Source organism: Oncorhynchus masou, chromosome 14 (genome assembly GCF_036934945.1).
Source record: "Oncorhynchus masou masou isolate Uvic2021 chromosome 14, UVic_Omas_1.1, whole genome shotgun sequence".
NCBI classification, from domain to species: Eukaryota; Metazoa; Chordata; class Actinopteri; order Salmoniformes; family Salmonidae; genus Oncorhynchus; species Oncorhynchus masou.
The window spans coordinates 22,885,357-22,910,712 of NC_088225.1; the positions used below are offsets into that span (position 1 = coordinate 22,885,357).

At 50.0% G+C, this 25,356-nt stretch overlaps 1 pseudogene; it reads right to left on the reverse strand.

The window, feature by feature from the left end:
• Positions 1-93: 93 nt before the first annotated feature.
• On the reverse strand, positions 94-21,847 carry LOC135554833 (trinucleotide repeat-containing gene 6C protein-like; annotated as a pseudogene).
• Positions 21,848-25,356: the final 3,509 nt, after the last annotated feature.

Genomic DNA, 25,356 nt, shown 5'->3' on the forward strand with positions numbered 1-25,356 from the left:
TGACCGCCGAGGATTCCAGTCGAGAGCTGCTGTGGCCTCAGTCTCTCACAAGCACATCCTCTCCCCTCGGTTTTCGCTGGCTCAGAAATGAGTGTGCAATTCTCAGTACGTTTTCTTCAGTAAGTACAGAGTGAATGAGAATCAGTGAATAAAGGAGGGGAACGAGGCCAGGGGGGAGGTTAAGGCTAGAAATTAGTGCTGAGAAAAAACAAACAAGAGAAATTCCGGACTGGTAGAAAGTTCTGGAACCTTCCCGACAGGAAGGGGATGGGCTTTGGGAATGACGTGTATCTATGGTTTCTCTGAGGTGTGGATTGACTGCTGCCATGCAGCAAGGGATTATGGGAGTTTTGAAGATGGCAGCTCATTGTTTGAAGCAGTTAGTCTAAAACACGTTTCACATGACAAATAGTTCTCAGAGTAAAGTTCAAATGTTTCTCTTCCTTTGTTGGTTGAGTCAAAGGCATACTCGTGCTTTTCCGAAAGTCCAAACTTAAAACACTGTAACCAGAGCCTCTCGCCAAACAAATCTAAAATGAAATGTTTATTTTTAAACAAACAGAAAAATTGGAAGAGGGTGAGCAGCGTGGACACAGAAGAGTCACCTCGTCCTCCTCAAGTCTGTCCCTCGATCATCCCACCCACACTGATTATCACCACAATGATTTGCTTGGTTTTTGCTCTTCTGTTTGTATACATGTATATATGTATTACTGTGTAGTATTCCATTCCTCCTTTTTCTAGCATGGAGCTCTGTGACGTGGTCCTACATGGACTCCCCGCTCAGCAGGTCCCCAGGCAGCAGCGTGTTGATTGGAGTAGGACTCCCCATGACCCGCCCCTCCTCTCCGCTGGGCGGTCCCCATAGGCTGGAGTACTGGGGCACGCCCCCCCAGAGCAGATCTCCGCCCGTCTTGGCTCCACCTCCTCCCATGCTGCCACTGCTGCCGCCAGAGTTCCAGTGGGGGTGGCCAATGGGGTGCGAGGATCTGGGCCCGGAACCACCCATCCGCGTCTGATTGACACCTGGGTCAGCCTGCCAGCTGGAAGTTGAGGCGAGCTGCTGGCCCTGTGCAAAGAAGCGCTGGACCTCTTCCTCCCCAGCAAACTCTGCCAGGATGGTGGTGTTACCCAGAACGCACCTGGACAGGAAGAGAGACAAACAGAGAGGTGTTATTTAGTTAGCCTCGTTGAAGTGGCCATTCTCATACACCACGTGTGATGGAATAGATACTGTTTCTACCCTTTGTGGAAGCAGGCTGGGCACCCACTAAAAGATCTCTCTAAGTTCTCATTTTTCCAAATTCTAAGCTTTCCAAGTTCTCCCAGTTCTAAGTCCTTTCACACCTGACAATTGACATGACTTAAGTGTTTCTGCCTTTGAGCAGTAAGAGGGGCAGGAAAAGTGCCAACAACATCTCCGTACATGTGCAGGGACTTCTGGGCCTTGGCGGCCTCCTCCTTGGAGCTGTAGCGCACCAATGCGTTGCCCTGGGTCAGGTTGAGGTGGAATGTGATGAGGGGGCCGTGCTGCATGCATAGCGTCCGCAGGGTGGAGCCGTCTATCTGGGGAGTGAGGTTCCTCAGGACCAACCAGCTACTGGTCCTGTTGGAGCTGTCTGTACTCCATGTGGTAGCTGCTAGAAGGATAGAGGGGGAGGAGAAGGAGAGAAGAGGGGGAGGAGAAGGAGAGAAGACGGAGATGGAGAAGGAGAGTAGAGGGGGAGGAGAAGGAGAGAAGACGGAGATGGAGAAGGAGAGAAGAGGGGGAGGAGAAGGAGAGAAGACGGGGATGGAGAAGGAGAGAAGAGGGGGATAGAGGGAGGAAAGCTAAATAAACCTAAAATGCAGAATTGCGCTACATCTAACACCATGTCGTCACAATGTCAAATGGATTCTCCAAGGAGCTAGGACAGTCAGTTAGTAAGATGGGTGGTGGATTCTAAGCAGTACGCTCTGTAGTTTAGGTAAACCACAGTGTCAGTTGATCAAGAGAGGTGCGTTCAACCACAACAAGGCATTCTCGGGGCGTTGTCTAGACCGCCTTGGCTGTACCAAAAGGGCACCTAGTCTCTGCCTGCAAGGCTACAACATGCACGTCTAGAACCTGACCTTAAGTCTGTATCACAACACCTCTAGAACCTGTCATTTAGTCTGTATCACAACACCTCTAGAACCCGGCCTTCAGTCTGTATCACCTCTAGAACCTGACCGCTAGTCTGTATCACAACACCTCTAGAACCTGGCCTTCAGTCTGTATCACCTCTAGAACCTGGCCTTTAGTCTGTATCACCTCTAGAACCTGGCCTTTAGTCTGTATCACCTCTAGAACCTGGCCTTTAGTCTGTATCACAACACCTCTAGAACATGGCCTTTAGTCTGTATCACAACACCTCTAGAACCTGACATTTAGTCTGTATCACAACACCTCTAGAACCTGACATTTAGTCTGTATCACAACACCTCTAGAACCTGGCCTTTAGTCTGTATCACAACACCTCTAGAACCTGTCCTTTAGTCTGTATCACTTCTAGAACCCGTCCTTTAGTCTGTATCACAACACCTCTAGAACCTGTCCTTTAGTCTGTATCACTTCTAGAACCCGTCCTTTAGTCTGTATCACAACACCTCTAGAACCTGACATTTAGTCTGTATCACAACACCTCTAGAACCTGACATTTAGTCTGTATCACAACACCTCTAGAACCTGACATTTAGTCTGTATCACAACACCTCTAGAACCTGACATTTAGTCTGTATCACAACACCTCTAGAACCTGACCTTCAGTGATCTTCTACTCTAACTGAACATTTATGAGGGCTGCAGTTTTTATGGCAAGCACAACAAATACACTACATTTTTGGAGAGTAAGACAGCTGTTACGTGAACTTCATAACTGATCAACTGGTTGCACTGGTTGGACCAAAACCCAGTCAGTCAATTCATTTATCCAGTCAGTCAGCAAGTCGCCATCCTCCCCATCCAATTACTTAACAGCTAATCAAATAGACACTGACTATTTGCATTGATCCCCCCTTTGTTTTTACACTGCTGCTACTCACTGTTTATTACCATGCATAGTCACTCTACCCCTACCTACATGTACACTGCTGCTACTCACTGTTTATTACCATGCATAGTCACTCTACCCCGACCTACATGTACACTGCTGCTACTCACTGTTTATTACCATGCATAGTCACTCTACCCCTACCTACATGTACACTGCTGCTACTCACTGTTTATTACCATGCATAGTCACTCTACCCCTACCTACATGTACACTGCTGCTACTCACTGTTTATTACCATGCATAGTCACTCTACCCCTACCTACATGTACACTGCTGCTACTCACTGTTTATTACCATGCATAGTCACTCTACCCCTACCTACATGTACACTGCTGCTACTCACTGTTTATTACCATGCATAGTCACTCTATTACCCCCTACCTACATGTACACTGCCTACTCACTGTTTATTACACATAGTCACTCTACCCCTACCTACATGTACACTGCTGCTACTCACTGTTTATTACCATGCATAGTCACTCTACCCCTACCTACATGTACACTGCTGCTACTCACTGTTTATTACCATGCATAGTCACTCTACCCCTACCTACATGTACACTGCTGCTACTCACTGTTTATTACCATGCATAGTCACTCTACCCCTACCTACATGTACACTGCTGCTACTCACTGTTTATTACCATGCATAGTCACTCTACCCCTACCTACATGTACACTGCTGCTACTCACTGTTTATTACCATGCATAGTCACTCTACCCCTACCTACATGTACACTGCTGCTACTCACTGTTTATTACCATGCATAGTCACTCTACCCCTACCTACATGTACACTGCTGCTACTCACTGTTTATTACCACATAGTCACTCTACCCCTACCTGCTGCTACTCACTGTTTATTACCATGCATAGTCACTCTACCCCTACACCTACTGTACACTGCTGCTACTTACTGTTTATTACCATAGTCACTCTACCCCGACCTACATGTACACTGCTGCTACTCACTGTTTATTACCATAGTCACTCTACCCCGACCTACATGTACACTGCTGCTACTCACTGTTTATTACCATGCATAGTCACTCTACCCCGACCTACATGTACACTGCTGCTACTTACTGTTTATTACCATAGTCACTCTACCCCGACCTACATGTACACTGCTGCTACTCACTGTTTATTACCATAGTCACTCTATTTGACAAATATAATTTGATTTACCTGAGGAGTAGGAGCTGCTCCAGCCTTGGGCCAGGCCCAGGGAGTTGCCTCCCCAGGTGGAGGAGTGCTTGGTGGGGTTGGTGAGGCCCGGGGGGGGCCGTGTGGGGGCGGCTGTGTTACTACGGGGCCCCTGGGGGACCTTCCACAACTCATGGGACAGAGAGACCTGGGAGGGGTGGGAGATGGGCCCCGGGGACCAGGTGGACTTCATGTCCGACAATTTACCTGAAAGAGAGAGAAGAAAAGAAACACATTGATTGCTTGGCAACAATTGGAGATACCTGGCATTCTTCTATCAACAACACACAGGGAACTAAACAACCCAAAACACTAGTCAGAATCATACCCTGGGAGAGGGGTTGTTGACGGTAGAGCAGAGCAATCATTCTGCTTTTCCTGGATGTGTTGAACCAAAAATGGGCGTAAACACAGGTAGACTTCACACACACACAGTCCCAGACTGCACAGTAAGGAGTACAGCACAGGGTCAGTCTCAGTCCATGTCTCACAGTATGGGACAGATCAGGAATACAGCTAGACTTCACACACACACACACACACACACACACACACACACACACACACACACACACACACACACACACACACAGTAAGGAGTACAGCCCAGGGTCAGTCTCAGTCCATGCCTCACAGTATGGGACAGATCAGGCCAGGAACACAGATAGACTAGAACTATACTATATACACCCTCCTCCCAGTCCCCCCCCCATGCTACACACAGGGGTGGGGATACATCAACACCACCAGAGGGAAGATGTATGAGGGGTACAACTAATGAGGGAAGGGCACACAAAACAGATGTGATGGTAAGGATGGGGTCCTCCTCTGGACCAGATACTGAGCCACCAGAGACATCAACACTGATGGGGGCAGGGGGACAAACTAGCTCAAAGCGGAAGTCACCCCTACCCACAGATCTAGGACCAGATTATCATATCACCTAAACATAACCACAGGGAATATGGTAGGACATAACATTTGACCCTGTATCAGCGGTTAGAGGCGACTTCCGCCTACTCCGACAAACTGTGTACCTGGGTCGTCCGTTTCCGGGGACGATAGACTGAACGAGCTAGAGTAGGCACTGACTGGCCAATCGGTGGAGGGGGGCAGGGCCTCGTTCTGAGATGAGGTGGGGGAGGAGCCTATGGGGGCATCGCATCCAGCAAAACAAAAACAGAAGAAGGGAATGGAAGAGAGAGAATCTAATAAAGAAACAGAATAAATGAAAGTGGATGACTGAACAGCTGTGGTGCTCTGTGGCTGTGTGATATGGGAGAGTTCAAAGTGTTGGGAATAAGATGACCTAGTAGTGTAGATATACGAGTGTCAGATTGTACATGCAGTTAAGAGAAGAAGCAGCAGGACCAGAAGAGAAAAAGCAGGCTCCTCCAGTGACTGAACTGTTACAGAGAATCAGTCTCTCCAACCCATTGGGACACATTGCAGGCACAGTATCGGATTTTGCCCGCAGCAGTTTTCTTTGAATGATTCAGGTCATCTCAGACCCCCAGCTCTCCTCTCCCCTCAAGACCAAGTCTACCAGAGGGAGAGCACCGTCATTACGTATGTATAAGACTACTTAGAACATGAACACTCCCCTCCCTTCCTCCCACCTGTCCTTCTCCCCCTCCCTCACCCCCCCTGTCCTTCTCCCCCTCCCTCACCCCCTCTGTCCTTCTCCCCCTCCCTCACCTCTCCTGTCCTTCTCCCCCTCCCTCACCTCTCCTGTCCTTCTCCCCCTCCCTCACCTCTCCTGTTCTTCTCCCCCTCCCTCACCTCTTCTGTTCTTCTCTCCCTCCCGCACCTCTCCTGTCCTTCTCCCCCTCCCTCACCTCTCCTGTCCTTCTCCCCCTCCCTCACCTCTCCTGTCCTGTCCTACTCCCCCTCCCTCACCTCCCCTGTCCCTCACCTCCCCTGTCCCTCTCCACCCCTGTCCCTCTCCACCCCTACCTCCCCTGTCTCTCACCTCCCCTGTCTCTCACCTCCCCTGTCTCTCACCTCCCCTGTCCCTCTCCACCCCTACCTCCCCTGTCCCTCACCTCCCCTGTCCCTCTCCACCTCTACCTCCCCTGTCCCTCACCTCCCCTGTCCCTCACCTCCCCTGTCCCTCACCTCCCTTCCACCCTCACCTCCCCTGTCCCTCTCCACCCCTAGCTCCCCTGTCCACCCGTCTCTCACCACCCCTGTCTCTCACCTCCCCTACCTCCCCTGTCTCTCACCTCCCCTACCTCCCCTGTCTCTCACCTCCCCTGTCTCTCACCTCCCCTGTCTCTCACCTCCCCTGTCTCTCACCTCCCCTGTCTCTCACCTCCCCTGTCTCTCACCTCCCCCTCTCTCCCTTCCTTCTCCACATCTCCCTCACCCTCCCTCTCTGTTTCCCTCATCCTCCGTCCTCACCTCCGCTGCGGTCTCTCTGCAGGTAGCGGTTGACGTCCTGGATGTTGGTGTTGATGGTGGGGCCGCTGGGCACGCTCCCCGGGGTCATGTTGGGGTCATTCTCTGGGTCGATGTTCTGCAGGCCCTTCCAGGGCACGCCTGGGCAGAACTCTGGAGGAGGAAGTATTACAATTGTCATTCCTCTCATTCATTTACATGACTACCTGGTTCAGTAATGTACAAAATACAAAAATACAAAAGGTGGTGCTTGCAATGAAACAAATTCTCTTGAAAACAGAACTCATTTGGCTACATTAGTTCCATGATCATCATATTAGGTGAATATGTTTTGGCTGGACAGTAAGCAGTCACTGTAGCTGTCCAGGACTGTTTTCCACCATCCCAGTCTAACTAGCCAACTAACTGACCTGGAGGCCAGGTGATGTTGGCGCCGTTGACCATCTTGTCGTTGGGGCTCTTGCCCTGGCTCCAGCTGTCTGGGGGCACCAGGGGTTGGTGGGGGTCTCGGAGACAGGCATCATGCCGTAGGGGCTGTACCCATCCTCCATTTGGGGGGGCTTCCCGGGAGGGCCCAGGCTGGAACCTGCCAGAGACAAGAGGGGAAGCAGGAAGTTGGTTAAGTACAATATAAATTAGAACTAGAGAATGAAATACTTAGTCAGGTTTAATAGAAACCAATACAGGAGGGGTTGAATGCATTCAGTTGTACAACTGACCAGGTATCCCCTTCCCTTTCCTAGAACATATAGTAGCATTGAGATGGAAATGTCAAGGTTCCACTTGAAAACCCAAGAGGACAACTCCGTTCTGAAGCTGCCAACTGAGTGTCATACACCATGGTCCTTTCATATCCCCCAGTTCTACTCAGTCCAGCTCAGTAGAGTTCATTAAATCTGTATTGTCCCAACAGTTTGTACCGTGCTTGTTCAGGTTGGGCTCCAGAGAGGATGAGCCTCCAGAGAGGCTGTCCATGGAGTTGGGGTGTGTCCACTGGGAGAGGCGAGACTGGGGCTGGGGAAGCTCCTTCATGGACAGGCCTCCCACCTCTATGCAGGTTACATTCATGTTAGGATTCAGTCCAGCTGGGAGAGAGGCAGAGAGAGAGGCAAAGAGACAGGCATTCAGAGGGAGAGAGGCAGAGAGACAGGCAGAGAGACAGGCAGAGAGACAGGCAGAGAGACAGGCAGAGAGACAGGCAGAGAGACAGGCAGAGAGAGAGGGAGACAGGCAGAGAGAGAGGGAGACAGGCAGAGAGAGAGAGAGACAGGCAGAGAGAGAGGGAGACAGGCAGAGAGAGAGGGAGACAGGCAGAGAGAGAGGCAGAGAGAGAGGCAGAGAGACAGGCAGAGAGACAGGCAGAGAGACAGGCAGGAGACAGGCAGAGAGAGAGGGAGACAGGCAGAGAGAGAGGGAGACAGGCAGAGAGAGAGGGAGACAGGCAGAGAGAGAGGGAGACAGGCAGAGAGAGAGGGAGACAGGCAGAGGGAGACAGGAGAGAGGGAGACAGGCAGAGGGAGACAGGCAGAGAGAGAGGGAGACAGGCAGAGAGAGAGGGAGACAGGCAGAGAGAGAGGGAGACAGGCAGAGAGAGAGGGAGACAGGCAGAGAGAGAGGGAGACAGGCAGAGAGAGAGGGAGACAGGCAGAGAGAGGGGGAGACAGGCAGAGAGAGGGGGAGACAGGCAGAGAGAGGGGGAGACAGGCAGAGAGAGGGGGAGACAGGCAGAGAGAGGGGGAGACAGGCAGAGAGAGGGGGAGACAGGCAGAGAGAGGGGGAGACAGGCAGAGAGAGAGGGAGACAGGCAGAGAGAGAGGGAGACAGGCAGAGAGAGAGAGACAGGCAGAGAGAGGGAGACAGGCAGAGAGAGGGAGACAGGCAGAGAGGTAACACCAGACAAAACAAGTCAATAAAGCATTAAGGATGAATCACTCGTTTCTTGTTTTGCACTTTGTTGCTATGGTTCTTTATAGAACTACAATTAATCATAATGCCTTTGCCACAGGATATCTGTTAGACACTGAGCAAGTCCCAACAGCTGTATTTGAACACAGACAGATATTGACCAGAAAGATGATCTGTTTAGAAAGGGCACACACAGGTCTGGGACCTGTAACAATGATGATATTCCCAGTCCATGTCCTGCTATCAATCAATCAAATGTATTTATAAAGCCCCTGTTACATCAACAACTGTCCCAAATTGACAAGAGCCCAAAGTGGAACTACTAGTGGGGAGAACAAGTATGTGATACACTACCGATTTTGCAGGTTTTCCTACTTACAAAGTATGTAGAGGTCTGTAATTTTTATCATAGCTACACTTCAACTGTGAGAGACGGAATCTAAAACAAAAATCAGAAAATCACATTGTATGATTTTTAAGTAATTAATTTGCATTTTATTGCATGACATAAGTATTTGAAAACCTACCAACCAGTAAGAATTCCGGCTCTCACAGACCTGTTAGTTTTTCTTTAAGAAGCCCTCCTGTTCTCTACTCATTACCTGTATTAACTGCACCCGTTTGAACCTGTTACCTGTATAAAAGACACCTGTCCACACACTCAATAAAACAGACTCCAACCTCTCCACAATGTCCAAGACCAGAGAGCTGTTTAAGAACATCAGGTGATACAATTGTAGACCTGCACAAGGCTGGGATGGGCTACAGGACAATAGGCAAGCAGCTTGGTGAGAAGGCAACAACTGTTGGCGCAATTATTAGAAAATGGAAGAAGTTCAAGATGACGGTCAATCACCCTCTGTCTGGGGCTCCATGCAAGATCTCACCTCGTGGGGCATCAATGATCATGAGGAAGGTAAGGGATCAGCCCAGAGCGACACGGCAGGACCTGGTCAATGACCTGAAGAGAGCTGGGACCACAGTCTCAAAGAAAACCATTAGTAACACACTACGCCGTCATGGATTAAAATCCTGCAGCGCACGCAAGGTCCCCCTGCTCAAGCCAGCGCATGTCCAGGCCCGTCTGAAGTTGGCCAATGACCATCGGGATGATCCAGAGGAGGATTGGAAGAAGGTCATGTGGTCTGATGAGACAAAAAGAGGTCTAAACTCCACTCACCGTGTTTGGAAGAAGAAGAAGGATGAGTACAACCCCAAGAACACCATCCCAACTGTGAAGCATGGAGGTGGAAACATCATTCTTTCGGGATGCTTTTCTGCAAAGGGGAGAGGACGACTGCACCGTATTGAGGGGAGGATGGATGGGGCCATGTATCGCGAGATCTTGGCCAACAACCTCCTTCCCTCAGTAAGAGCATAGAAGATGGGTCGTGGCTCGGTCTTCCAGCATGACAACGACCCGAAACACACAGCCAGGGCAACTAAGGAGTGGCTCCGTAAGAAGCATCTCAAGGTCCTGGAGTGGCCAAGCCAGTCTCCAGACCTGAACCCAATAGAAAATCTTTGGAGGGAGCTGAAAGTCCGTATTGCCCAGTGACAACCCTGAAACCTGAAGGGTCTGGAGAAGGTCTGTATGGAGGAGTGGGCCAACATCCCTGCTGCAGTGTGTTTAAACCTGGTCAAGAACTACAGGAAACGTATGACCTCTGTAATTACAAACAAAGGTTTCTGTACCAAATATTAAGTTCTGCTTTTCTGATGTACTTATGTACTTAAATACTTATGTCATGCAATAAAATGCAAATTAATTATTTAAAAATCATACGTGATTTTCTGGATTTTTGTTTTAGATTCCGTTTCTCACAGTTGAAGTGTACCTATGATAAAAATTACAGACCTCTACATGCTTAGTAAGTAGGATAACCTGCAAAATCGGCAGTGTATCAAATACTTGTTCTCCCCACTGTATGTGTCATGCACATTGTGGAACAGAGTTCCCACTCACAGAGAGGGTAGGGGCTGTAGGAGTTGGGGGACGACTGCTGCTCTTTGGTCTGCAGGTCGGGTAGGCCCGGAGCCTGGGGTGGCCTGGGAACAAGTCCAGGGCTGATTTGCCTTGGCCGTGGTGCAGGCCGGAGGAGGAGAGGGAGCCGAGGGTCTGCTGCTGTTTCATCAGCAGGGCCTGGGCCAGCTGTCTCTGGTGCTGTTGGATCTGCTGCTGCATGTTATTGATTGTACGTGCAACCTACAGGAAGAGGAAGTGACATCAGAGAAAGACACAAAGCTGGTGGTCAGTTTATCTGTGAGCCAGCAGAGAACACAGGAAAAAATTCAATGGGACAGTTGTCGAGTGAATGGCAAGTACAGCCCCTTATAACATACAACATCTGCTTCTACTAGGGATTAACCACCCAGGTTCTCAAATTCACCAGGCTAGGAACCCAGGTATGTCTGCAAAGCACATACACCCCCTCTGCTATAGTAGAATGGTAAAACGTTTGGGTTTTACCCCAGTATGAGGCCTGGCCGGGTTCAGGATCAGTAGATATGACAGGCAGAGATGGTGAAACTAGTGGGCTGTATTTGAGAGGGAGGGACACAGAGGGACACTCACGTGCTGCTCCTGCTGTCGGATGGGACCAGAAACATTACGCTGCGCCTGCAACATCTGCTGTTGAATTTGTAAACGCTGGTACGCCTGCAGAGGATTACACGTTTACACACAAATCTACAGACACATATGTACAGAAATATGCACGTGCGGACACACACACACACACACACGGACACACACACACACACACACACCATTTTCTGGTTGCTACAGAATGCGATCAGTCAAAACCCAAGGGTTTTTCACATCTCTAAGGCAACGAGGCAGTGGAGAAGTGTATGATATAAGCGTGTACAGAGTGTATCTGCATAGTGTTTATATGGAGGAGTCCTAAAGTAAACTGAGAGGAGACCAGAAGAGGACTCACCAGTTGCAGCTGGTATAGTTGGTTCAAAAGGGTCATATGTTGAGGGTTTATTGGTGAGGTTAAAAGTGCAGGATTCAGACCAATGTTTTTTGCTGCAAACTGTAAGAGCTGTGCTTGAACCTGGACAAGAGAGAGACCAAAAGATTCGGTTTTAGAAACCATAAACTAAGTACGAGAAAAAACGCTAGACAGAACTGAGGCGCTTATGCACGTAAACTATGCTGAGGGGAGCTGAAAAATGTGTGTGTGTGTATGATTCTATATATGATTGCAAGTGTGTTCGTGTATGTGTGTGTGAGTGAGGGGAGATACTTGGAGGGGGCTGAGAGGTGTGTGCTATTCCCCAGGTCGTATTCATTAGGCACTAAATACGAGACAATGAATCCAAACAAGGATCCCTCCCTACCTGAACTTGTCTAATAACAACCTCTCACTTTCATTGTCCGTTGAAAACCGTTTTACAGTTTTCCCATAATGAATATAACCCTGGTCCATGTTGTGTGTGTGTACCTGAGGGAGAGAAACTGAGGCACTTGAGCGCGTAGACTAGGCTGGGAGGAGCCGAGAGGCGGCACTGGCAGCTGAGGAGGAGGCTGCTGCATGGCCCGGGCTTGTGCTGCACCGCTACAGCCCAACATTCCACTCTGCATCTGGGAGGGAGGAGAGGGAGGTGGAAACCAGGGTGGAACAGCATGATGATAGGGACCCACTATTCTGCACTGTTGAAGAAGAACTGCAAGTCTGCATGTCTCTGAACTGTTTACAGCCACGTTACTGTAAACAATAAACTTTCATTTAGATTCATAAAAAGTCCAACAAGATTTAACAGGCTAGACAAAACCCCAGTGAAAAATCTAAACTTAAATACAGGCTCCCTCTAGCTCTGTCTGTCCCCTGCCAGTCCGTCCGTCCATCCATCCATCTCCCTCTCTGCCTATCAGTATGCCAACCAGTCCTCTCTGCCTATCAGTGTGCCAACCAGTCCTCTCTGCCTATCAGTGTGCCAACCAGTCCTCTCTGCCTATCAGTGTGCCAACCAGTCCTCTCTGCCTATCAGTGTGCCAACCAGTCCTCTCTGCCTATCAGTGTTCCAACCAGTCCTCTCTGCCTATCAGTGTGCCAACCAGTCCTCTCTGCCTATCAGTGTGCCAACCAGTCCTCTCTGCCTATCAGTGTGCCAACCAGTCCTCTCTGCCTATCAGTGTTCCAACCAGTCCTCTCTGCCTATCAGTGTGCCAACCAGTCCTCTCTGCCTATCAGTGTGCCAACCAGTCCTCTCTGCCTATCAGTGTGCCAACCAGTCCTCTCTGCCTATCAGTGTGCCAACCAGTCCTCTCTGCCTATCAGTGTGCCAACCAGTCCTCTCTGCCTATCAGTGTGCCAACCAGTCCTCTCTGCCTATCAGTGTGCCAACCAGTCCTCTCTGCCTATCAGTGTGCCAACCAGTCCTCTCTGCCTATCAGTGTGCCAACCAGTCCTCTCTGCCTATCAGTGTGCCAACCAGTCCTCTCTGCCTATCAGTGTGCCAACCAGTCCTCTCTGCCTATCAGTGTGCCAACCAGTCCTCTCTGCCTATCAGTGTGCCAACCAGTCCTCTCTGCCTATCAGTGTGCCAACCAGTCCTCTTCTCAGACTCCTATCTTCTCCTAGCAGTGTGCCAACCAGTCCTCTCTGCTATCACCTGCCTGTTGTGTGCCAACCCCACCTAGCCTAGACAGTGTGCTACCAGTCCTGCTGTCTAAACCCCACTAGCCTATCAGTGTGCTACCTACTCTGCTCAGTCTAAACCCCACTCTGCCGTAGACAGTGTGCCAACCAGTCTGTTCTGGCTATCAGTGTGTGCTACCAGTGCCTCTCTGCCTATCTGCTGTCTAAACCCCACATGCCTATCAGTGTGCTGCCTACCAGTCCCTCTCTGTTGCCTGTCAGTGTCCAACCAGTCCTCTAGCTATCAGTGTGCTGCCTACCTGTCTGTTGCCTGTCTGCTATCAGTCTAAACCCCACATAGCTATAGACAGTGTGCTGCCTACCTGTCTGTTGCCTGTCTGCTGCCTATCACATAGCCGTAGACAGTGCTGCCTACCTGTCTGTTGCCTGTCTGCTGTCTATCAGTAGCCAGACAGTGTGCTGCCTACCTGTCTGTTGCCTGTCTGCTGTCTAAACCCCACATAGCCGTAGACAGTGTGCCTACCTGCCTGCCTGTCTGCTGTCTAAACCCCACTAGCCGTAGACAGTGTGCCAACCCTGTTGCCTGTCTGCTGTCTCTGCCTACAGTGTGCCAACCAGTTGCCTGTCTGCTGTCTAAACCCCACATAGCCGTAGACAGTTCTCAGACTCCTACCTTACCTGCTGTCAAACCCCACATAGCCGTATTCAGTGTGTGCTGCCCACCTGCCTGTTGCCTGTCTGCTGTCTAAACCCCACATAGCCGTAGACAGTGTGCTACCTACCTGTCTGTTGCCTGCCTGCTGTCTAAACCCCACATAGCCGTAGACAGTGTGCTGCCTACCTGCCTGTTGCCTGTCTGCTGTCTAAACCCCACATAGCCGTAGACAGTGTGCTGCCTACCTGTCTGTTGCCTGTCTGCTGTCTAAACCCCACATAGCCGTAGACAGTGTGCTGCCTACCTGCCTGTTGCCTGTCTGCTGTCTAAACCCCACATAGCTGTAGACAGTGTGCTACCTACCTGCTGTCTAAACCCCACATAGCCGTAGACAGTGTGCTGCCTACCTGCTGTCTAAACCCCACATAGCCGTAGACAGTGTGCTACCTACCTGCTGTCAAAACCCCACATAGCCGTAGACAGTGTGCTACCTGCCTGTTGCCTGTCTGCTGTCTAAACCCCACATAGCCGTAGACAGTGTGCTGCCTACCTGTCTGTTGCCTGTCTGCTGTCTAAACCCCACATAGCCGTAGACAGTGTGCTGCCTACCTGTCTGTTGCCTGTCTGCTGTCTAAACCCCACATAGCCGTAGACAGTGTGCTGCCTACCTGTCTGTTGCCTGTCTGCTGTCTAAACCCCACATAGCCGTAGACAGTGTGCTACCTACCTGCCTGTTGCCTGTCTGCTGTCTAAACCCCACATAGCCGTAGACAGTGTGCTACCTACCTGCTGTCTAAACCCCACATAGCCGTAGACAGTGTGCTGCCTACCTGCCTGTTGCCTGTCTGCTGTCTAAACCCCACATAGCTGTAGACAGTGTGCTACCTACCTGTCTGTTGCCTGTCTGCTGTCTAAACCCCACATAGCCGTAGACAGTGTGCTGCCTACCTGCCTGTTGCCTGTCTGCTGTCTAAACCCCACATAGCCGTAGACAGTGTGCTGCCTACCTGTCTGTTGCCTGTCTGCTGTCTAAACCCCACATAGCCGTAGACAGTGTGCTGCCTACCTGTCTGTTGCCTGTCTGCTGTCTAAACCCCACATAGCCGTAGACAGTGTGCTGCCTACCTGTCTGTTGCCTGTCTGCTGTCTAAACCCCACATAGCCGTAGACAGTGTGCTGCCTACCTGTCTGTTGCCTGTCTGCTGTCTAAACCCCACATAGCCGTAGACAGTGTGCTGCCTACCTGCCTGTTGCCTGTCTGCTGTCTAAACCCCCTGTGTAGACAGTGTGCTACCTACCTGCTGTCTAAACCCCACATAGCCGTAGACAGTGTGCTGCCTACCTGTCTGTTGCCTGTCTGCTGTCTAAACCCCACATAGCCGTAGACAGTGTGTGCTGCCTACCTGACTGTTGCCTGTCTGCTGTCTAAACCCCACATAGCCGTAGACAGTGTGCTGCCTACCTGCCTGTTGCCTGTCTGCTGTCTAAACCCCACATAGCCGTAGACAGTGTGCTGCCTACCTGCCTGTTGCCTGTCTGCTGTCTAAACCCCACATAGCCGTAGACAGTGTGCTGCCTACCTGCCTGTTGCCTGTCTGCTGTCTAAACCCCACATAGCCGTAGACAGTGTGCTGCCTACCTGCCTGTTGCCTGTCTGCTGTCTAAACCCCACATAGCCGTAGACAGTGTGCTACCTGCCTGTCTGCTGTCTAAACCCCACATAGCCGTAGACAGTGTGCTACCTACCTGTCTGTTGCCTGTCTGCTGTCTAAACCCCACATAGCCGTAGACAGTGTGCTGCCTACCTGCCTGTTGCCTGTCTGCTGTCTAAACCCCACATAGCCGTAGACAGTGTGCTGCCTACCTGTCTGTTGCCTGTCTGCTGTCTAAACCCCACATAGCCGTAGACAGTGCCTACCTGTCTGTTGCCTGTCTGCTGTCTAAACCCCACATAGCCGTAGACAGTGTGCTGCCTACCTGTCTGTTGCCTGTCTGCTGTCTAAACCCCACATAGCCGTAGACAGTGTGCTGCCTACCTGCCTGTTGCCTGTCTGCTGTCTAAACCCCACATAGCTGTAGACAGTGTGCTACCTACCTGCTGTCTAAACCCCACATAGCCGTAGACAGTGTGCTACCTACCTGCCTGTTGCCTACCTGCTGTCTAAACCCCACATAGCCGTAGACAGTGTGCTACCTACCTGTCTGTTGCCTACCTGCTGTCTAAACCCCACATAGCTGTAGACAGTGTGCTACCTACCTGCCTGTTGCCTACCTGCTGTCTAAACCCCACATAGCCGTAGACAGTGTGCTGCCTACCTGCCTGTTGCCTGTCTGCTGTCTAAACCCCACATAGCCGTAGACAGTGTGCTGCCTACCTGTCTGTTGCCTGTCTGCTGTCTAAACCCCACATAGCCGTAGACAGTGTGCTGCCTACCTGTCTGTTGCCTGTCTGCTGTCTAAACCCCACATAGCCGTAGACAGTGTGCTGCCTACCTGTCTGTTGCCTGTCTGCTGTCTAAACCCCACATAGCCGTAGACAGTGTGCTGCCTACCTGCCTGTTGCCTGTCTGCTGTCTAAACCCCACATAGCTGTAGACAGTGTGCTGCCTACCTGCCTGCTGTCTAAACCCCACATAGCCGTAGACAGTGTGCTGCCTACCAGCCTGTTGCCTGTCTGCTGTCTAAACCCCACATAGCCGTAGACAGTGTGCTGCCTACCTGCCTGTTGCCTGTCTGCTGTCTAAACCCCACATAGCCGTAGACAGTGTGCTGCCTACCTGTCTGTTGCCTGTCTGCTGTCTAAACCCCACATAGCCGTAGACAGTGTGCTGCCTACCTGCCTGTTGCCTGTCTGCTGTCTAAACCCCACATAGCCGTAGACAGTGTGCTGCCTACCTGTCTGTTGCCTGTCTGCTGTCTAAACCCCACATAGCCGTAGACAGTGTGTGTCTACCTGTCTGTTGCCTGTCTGCTGTCTAAACCCCACATAGCTGTAGACAGTGTGCTGCCTACCTGCTGTCTAAACCCCACATAGTTTTAGACAGTGTGCTACCTACCTGTCTGTTGCCTGTCTGCTGTCTAAACCCCACATAGCCGTAGACAGTGTGCTGCCTACCTGCCTGTTGCCGGGGGTCTGCTGTCTAAACCCCACATAGCTGTAGACAGTGTGCTACCTACCTGTCTGTTGCCTGTCTGCTGTCTAAACCCCACATAGCCGTAGACAGTGTGCTGCCTACCTGTCTGTTGCCTGTCTGCTGTCTAAACCCCACATAGAAGACAGTGTGCTGCCTTACCTGTCTGTTGCCTGTCTGCTGTCTAAACCCCACATAGCCGAAGACAGTGTGCTGAACACCTGTCTGTTGCCTGTCTGCTGTCTAAACCCCACATAGTGAGACAGTGTGTGCCTACCTGCCTGTTGCCTGTCTGCTGTCTAAACCCCACATATTTGTAGACAGTGTAAGTTATTTTCCTGGTTCCAAACACTGTAGACAGTGTGCTACCTACCTGCTGTCTAAACCCCACATAGCCGTAGACAGTGTGCTACCTACCTGCCTGTTGCCTACCTGCTGTCTAAACCCCACATAGCCGTAGACAGTGTGCTGCCTACCTGCCTGTTGCCTGTCTGCTGTCTAAACCCCACATAGCCGTAGACAGTGTGCTGCCTACCTGTCTGTTGCCTGTCTGCTGTCTAAACCCCACATAGCCGTAGACAGTGTGCTGCCTACCTGCCTGTTGCCTGTCTGCTGTCTAAACCCCACATAGCCGAGACAGTGTGCTACCTACCTGCCTGTTGCCTACCTGCTGGAAACCCCACATAGCCGTGACAGTGTGCTGCCTACCTGCCTGTTGCCTGTCTGCTGTCTAAACCCCACATAGCCGTAGACAGTGTGCTGCCTACCTGTCTGTTGCCTGTCTGCTGTCTAAACCCCACATAGCCGTAGACAGTGTGCTGCCTACCTGTCTGTTGCCTGTCTGCTGTCTAAACCCCACATAGCCGTAGACAGTGTGCTGCCTACCTGTCTGTTGCCTGTCTGCTGTCTAAACCCCACATAGCTGTAGACAGTGTGCTGCCTACCTGTCTGTTGCCTGTCTGCTGTCTAAACCCCACACAGACAGTGTGCTGTACCAGCCTGTTGCCTGTCTGCTGTCTAAAACATAGCTGTAGACAGTGTGCTACCTGTTGGCCTGGTAGGACATGGAGCTGTCACGACAGTGGCGGGAACATGCTGTCTAAACCCCAATAGCCGTAGACAGTGTGCTACCTGCTGCTGTCTAAACCCCACATAGCGGGAGACAGTGTGCTGCCTACCTGCTGTCAGGAAACCCCATAGCCATGACAGTGTGCTGCCTACCTGCCTGTTGCCTGTCTGCTGAACCCCACATGGAGCTATAGCCACGACAGGACTGTCTGTTGTTCAAGTTTTGAACATGGCTAGCCACGCCAGCCCAGGCCCTGGCTGGATAGAGGCAGGGAGGGGAGTTTCAGCCACGCCGAGGGGGCCGGGGAACAAGGCATAGCCACGGTGAGGAGGAACATGGACGCCCTCCACCAGGCTACCAACAGCTATAGCCAGACGCCACAGAGGGAGAGCGTCACCATTGACTCTCATGGGTGGATACAACAAAACTGAACCTTGCACTGTTCAGAACAGAATCTGTACCCTCACAACTAGTGAAGAATGAACAAATGTTATTAGTTATCAACAGTGTGATGTACAGTATTATATTGTTACTTTTTAAAAATATATATTTTTTGATTCCTTGATAAGTTATTTTCCATGGTTCCCCAGAACACTAGTCTGCCCTGGCTATACAGCATCTTCTCATTGGCAACCCATGGACAATCCAGGAGTTGTGATGTTGGGGAGTGGGTCAGGGGTCATTACCTTGGAGGAAAGGGGAGCCTTCTGAGGAGGACTCTGTTGAGGAGGCTCTCCTGGGGGCAGCCCATTGGCCCCTTGTTGATCAGTCCCAGTTGTTGTAGTCGGACATGCCCATCCCCCATGTCGAGCTCCCCGCCACCTCTTCTCCAACAGAGCACCTGAGAGATTTGGGGGCTGCAAACAGAGAGCAGTGAGAGAACATGGGATATCAAACACTGATCCACAGTCAGTGACAGTTTTGATAGCTGGACTGCATCAGGAACAAGGAGAACATTTGTATTGGTTCTGGGAGAAGAGACTTACTATGGCCTTGTCCAGGTTCATGTTGTTCTCCAGTGGGGGATTCTCTGGACACACACACAAACAGCTGTCAGGGTCTCACAAACATGCATGGTTCTGACTGTGGGCTCAGTATTGGTAGGAACATGGAGCTATATGTCACGCCAGGAAGGCGGGAACATGGAGCTAGCCACGCCAGGAAGGCGGGAATATGTATAGCCACGTTCTGACAGTGCGGGTTTGATTCCGCGGGGGCTAACAAAATAAATGCATTCACTGTTGTATTAAAGCGTCTGCTATATGGCATGTTATATTATCATCAGATTTCTAAGTATACAGATTACATCAGTGTGGAGTTTGACTCCAGAGGTAGTAGCAGGTATTTGTAGCACTGACAGTGGGGAAGCCCATGTCTTCAGCTGCTTGATTGGTTCATGATCCAGTGGGCTTTTGTTGCCCGGAATCTTCCCCTTGGGTGGGGCCTTCCTATCTGTTGTAGTTGTTCTGGGAGGCCTGGTATATCCACATGTCCCCGTTCTCAGGGTCCCACTGGGGTATACCCATGGTTCTGACAGCCGTCTTGCATTTGTATTGGTTCTGACAGAGGGAGGGAGGAAATGTTGTGTTCTGACAGTTTTCAAATGTCATTTTCATCCACAATCCTCCACAATGTTTTAAGTCACCAGCTGCCACTGATTATGACAGAATATTTTTGTATTGGTTCTGACAGTGGGGTATTTGTATTGGTTCTGACAGTGGGGTATATGTATTGGTTCTGACAGTGGGGTATATGTATTGGTTCTGACAGTGGGGTATATGTATTGGTTCTGACAGTGGGGTATTTGTATTGGTTCTGACAGTGGGGTATTTGTATTGGTTCTGACAGTGGGGTATTTGTATTGGTTCTGACAGTGGGGTATTTGTATTGGTTCTGACAGTGGGGTATTTGTATTGGTTCTGACAGTGGGGTATTTGTATTGGTTCTGACAGTGGGGTATTTGTATTGGTTCTGACAGTGGGGTATTTGTATTGGTTCTGACAGTGGGGTATATGTATTGGTTCTGACAGTGGGGTATTTGTATTGGTTCTGACAGTGGGGTATTTGTATTGTTTCTGACAGTGGGGTATTTGTATTGGTTCTGACAGTGGGGTATTTGTATTGGTTCTGACAGTGGGGTATTTGTATTGGTTCTGACAGTGGGGTATATGTATTGGTTCTGACAGTGGGGTATTTGTATTGGTTCTGACAGTGGGGTATTTGTATTGGTTCTGACAGTGGGGTATTTGTATTGGTTCTGACAGTGGGGTATTTGTATTGGTTCTGACAGTGGGGTATTTGTATTGGTTCTGACAGTGGGGTTTTGTATAGCACAGTTCTGACAGTGGGGTATTTGTATTGGTTCTGACAGTGGGGTATTTGTATTGGTTCTGACTAAGTGGGGTATTTGTATTGGTTCTGACAGTGGGGTATTTATGTATTGTTTTCTGACAGTGGGGTATTTGTATTGGTTCTGACAGTGGGGTATATGTATTGTTTCTGACAGTGGGGTATATGTATTGGTTCTGACAGTGGGGTATATGTATTGGTTCTGACAGTGGGGTATTTGTATTGGTTCTGACAGTGGGGTATATGTATAGGTTCTGACAGTGGGGTATTTGTATTGGTTCTGACAGTGGGGTATATGTATTGTTTCTGACAGTGGGGTATTTGAATTGTCAGTTGATTTAGACTTATTTTAGTATAGCACAGCCATGCACTGGTAAAGTTCGTATTGAAAGACTACTGGAGAATACATTCTGTGTATTCAGCCTGCCACCAGAGGTCAGTGTAGCTGCATACTAAATAGGGAGTCAATTTGTTTTCAGCAATTATATTTCCATGACTGATCAAAACGTGTTTTCTCATGGCTTTCCTGTTCCTCTGCAGCAGACATATGGTGAGCAATATGTTTGGGTCTCGAAACGCAATAAAATCACAGTATCAATTCGTATTACACATAGGATATGTATTGTGATTCTCATGATTCTATCAGCACGCAATGTAGCCTAGAGGTCTAGTGTCTGCAGGTAGCCTAGAGGTCTAGTGTCTGCAGGTAGCCTAGAGTCTAGTGTCTGCAGGTAGCCTAGAGGTCTAGTGTCTGCAGGTAGCCTAGAGGTCTAGTGTCTGCAGGTAGCCTAGAGGTAGTGTCCAGGTAGAGGTCTAGTGTCTGCAGGTAGCCTAGAGGTCTAGTGTCTGCAGGTAGCCTAGAGGTCTAGTGTCTGCAGGTGCCTAGAGGTCTAGGCTGCCACCCTGCCGGTTGTTGGTTTGAATCCTTGAGCCGACTAGGTGCAAAATCTGTTGACGTGCCTTGATCAAGGCACTTAAACCTAATAGTTACTGTAAGTTGCTCTGGATAAGAGTGTCTGCTAAATGACTCAAATGTTAAACATTTTGTAATGTCATGAGGTCCCAGCCATAGTAAAAACGTCAGCAATTTCAATTAATCAGGAAATGTCTGATCTAATCTATAAAAAGTACTAGTCTCCTTCTCACCTGGTTTGCAAGGTGCAGATCCAAGGGGTGGGTTGCCCCGTCGGTAGGGTTCAGGGCTGTTGTCACCCACACCCCAGCCCCCATGGCTCCCGGTGGGTTTCCCCCAGGCGGAGGTCCCGTTGTCCACGCTGACCAGAGGGGGAGCAGGCTCCCCCCAGGAGGGCTCTGGTTTGGGGTGGGCACTGGAAGGCTCCCCCCAGCCTAGGAACAGGATGACTTTGATAAGGGCACACGTGGATTGGATAACAGTACAAAGAACGGACCCAAAACAAACTCTTGCTCAGGAACCTTAGGTCCATTTTGTTCACATGTTATAGGTCCAAAAGGCTCCTTATCAGTTTCTACCCCCAAGCCATAAGACGGCTGAAAAATTAATCAAATGGCTGACCCTCCCACTGTTTATTATCTATGCATAGTCACTCTACCGCTACCTAAAATGGCGGGAAACGGGGGACCCCATTGCTTCACGGAAACATGGCTCACTGGAGAGACGCTATCGGAGTCGGTGCAGCCAGCTGGTTTCTCCATGCATCGCGCCGACAGAAACAAACATCTTTCTGGTAAGAGAGGGGCGGGGGCGTATGCCTTATGGCTAACGAGACGTGGTGTGATCACAAAAACATACAGGAACTCAAATCCTTCTGTTCACCTGATTTAGAATTCCTCACAATCAAATGTCGACCGCATTATCTACCAAGGGAATTTTCTTCGATTATAATCACAGCCGTATATATTCCCCCCCAAGCAGACACATCGATGGCTCTGAACGAACTTTATTTGACTCTTTGCAAACTGGAATCCATACATCCTGAGGCTGCATTCATTGTAGCTAGGGATTTTTACAAGGCTAATCTGAAAACAAGATTCCCTAAATTGTATCAGCATATCGATTGCACAACCAGGGCTGGCAAAACCTTGGATCATTGCTATTCTAGCTTCCGCGCATATAAGGCCCTGCCCCGCCCTCCTTTCGGAAAAGCTGACCACGACTCCATTTTGTTGATCCCTGCCTACAGACAGAAACTAAAACAAGAAGCTCCCACGCTGAGGTCTGTCCAACACTGGTCCGACCAATCTGATTCCACACTCCAAGACTGCTTCCATCACGTGGACTGGGATATGTTTCGTATTGCGTCAGACAACAACATTGTGAATACGCTGATTCGGTGTGCGAGTTCATTAGAACGTGCGTTGAAGATGTCGTTCCCATAGCAACAATTAAAACATTCCCAAACCAGAAACCGTGGATTGATGGCAGCATTCGCGTGAAACTGGCGCGACCACTGCTTTTAATCAGGGCAAGGTGGCCGGAAACATGACCGAATACAAACAGTGCAGCTATTCCCTCCGCAAAGGCAATCAAACAAGCTAAGCGTCAGTATAGAGACAAAGTAGAATCTCAATTCAACGGCTCAGACACAAGAGGTATGTGGCAGGGTCTACAGTCAATCACGGATTACAAAAGAAAACCAGCCCCGTCACAGACCAGGATGTCTTGCTCCCAGGCAGACTAAATAACTTTTGCCGCTTTGAGGACAATACAGTGCCACTGACACGGCCTGCAACGAAAACATGAGGACTCTCCTTCACTGCAGCCGAGGTGAGTAAAACATTTAAATGACGTGTTAACCCTCGCAAGGCTGCAGGCCCAGACGGCATACCCCAGCCGCGCCCTCAGAGCATGCGCAGACCAGCTGGCTGGTGTGTTTACAAGGCATATTCAATCAATCCCTATCCCAGTCTGCTGTTCCCACATGCTTGAGAGGCCACCATTGTTCCTGTTCCCAAGAAAGCTAAGGTAACTGAGGCTAAACGACTACCGCCCGTAGCACTCACTTCCGTCATCATGAAGTGCTTTGAGAGACTAGTCAAGGACCATATCACCTCCACCCTACCTGACACCCTAGACCCACTTCAACTTGCCCCACTGCCCAAATAGGTCCACAGACGATGCAATCTCAACCACACTGCACACTGCCCTAACCCATCTGGACAAGAGGAATACCTATGTGAGAATGCTGTTCATCGACTACAGCTCAGCATTTAACACCATAGTACCCTCAAGCTCGAGACCCTGGGTCTCGACCCCCCCTGTGCAACTGGGTACTGGACTTCCTGATGGAGCCGCCTCCAGGTGGTGAGGGTAGGCAACAACATCTCCACCCCGCTGATCCTCAACACTGGGGCCCCACAAGGGTGCGTTCTGAGCCCTCTCCTGTACTCCCTGTTCACCCACGACTGCGTGGCCACGCACGCCTCCAACTCAATCATCAAATTTGCAGACGACACACAACAGTGGTAGGCTTGATTACCAACAACGACGAGATGGCCTACAGGGAGGAGGTGAGGGCCCCCAGTGTGGTGTCAGGAAAATAACCTCACACTTAACGTCAACAAAACTAAGGAGATGATTGTGGACTTCAGGAAACAGCAGAGGGAACACCCCCTATCCACATCGATGGAACAGTAGTGGAGAGGGTAGTAAAGTTTTAAGTTCCTCGGCATACACATCACAGACAAACTGAATTGGTCCACCCACACAGACAGCATCGTGAAGAAGGGCGCAGCGCTTCTTCAACCTCAGGAGCTGAAGAATTCGGCTTGTCACCAAAAGCACTCACAAACTTCTACAGATGCACAATCGAGAGCATCCTGGCGGGCTGTATCACCGCCTGGTATGGCAACTGCTCCGCCCACAACCGTAAGGCTCTCCAGAGGTAGTGAGGTCTGCTGGCACTGTAACGGGGGCAAACTACCTGCCCGCCAGGACACCTACACCACCCGATGTTACAGGAAGGCCATAAAGATCATCAAGGACAACAACCACCGAGCCACTGCCTGTTCACTCCGCTATCATCCAGGCGAGGTCAGTATAGGTGCATCAAAGCTGGGACGAGAGACTGAAAAACAGCTTCTATCTCAAGGCCATCAGACTGTTCAACAGCCACCACTAACATTGAGTGTCTGCTGCCAACACACTGACTCAACTCCAGCCACTTTAATAATGGGAATTGATGGGAAATGATGTAAAATATATCACTAGCCACTTTAAACAATGCTACCTAATATAATGTAAGCATTTCACTGTAAGATCTACATACACCTGTTGTGTTCAGCGCATGTGATTTGTTTTTGATCCTACAGGAGAAACCCCCTGCACTGGCATTCATACACCTAACAAAAGCATGTATTGTCAATTTCAACATTGTGTGCATCCTTGTTCTAAATCTAAGTTTAAACAGTCACAATGTAACAAAAACATCTAAGAAAATCATATTGCTAAAATGTACCATTCCTAACCTTTTCCTGCTTTCTACAATGCCCCTTTATGCAGGACAGGCTGGAACAGGCCAGTCAGGACAGAGGAGGCCGTTTAACTCTTGGCCCTGTCCGTAGTAACCAGTTGGCCTGGCTGAGAGTCAGGCAGCCCCATCTCTGCCTGTGCCAGTTTGTCTATTGCTCCAAGAGGTCTACTTCCTGGATCAGATTTCACTCTCTCAGTTATGATTATCTCCTCATCTCCTTTCCGTCATGACCACTGATGTTAAAGAAATAAATAGCTTGTCATTTTAAGTATCAGGGTTATGTGGGAAAGGAGTGAAGAAACTAAAGACATATTTCAGTGTATACTGTATGGACACAAAACTTGTATTGTATTATTTTGTGTTGCATGGTTGATTGTGGTGCATAAAGAGCAGCATATGGGGCAGTGACTAGCCAGAACCAGCAGGGGATCTAAACTCTCCCTCTCTCCCCCTCCTCCTCCGCACCCCCCCTCCTCCGCTCCCTCTCTCCCCCCCTCCTCCTC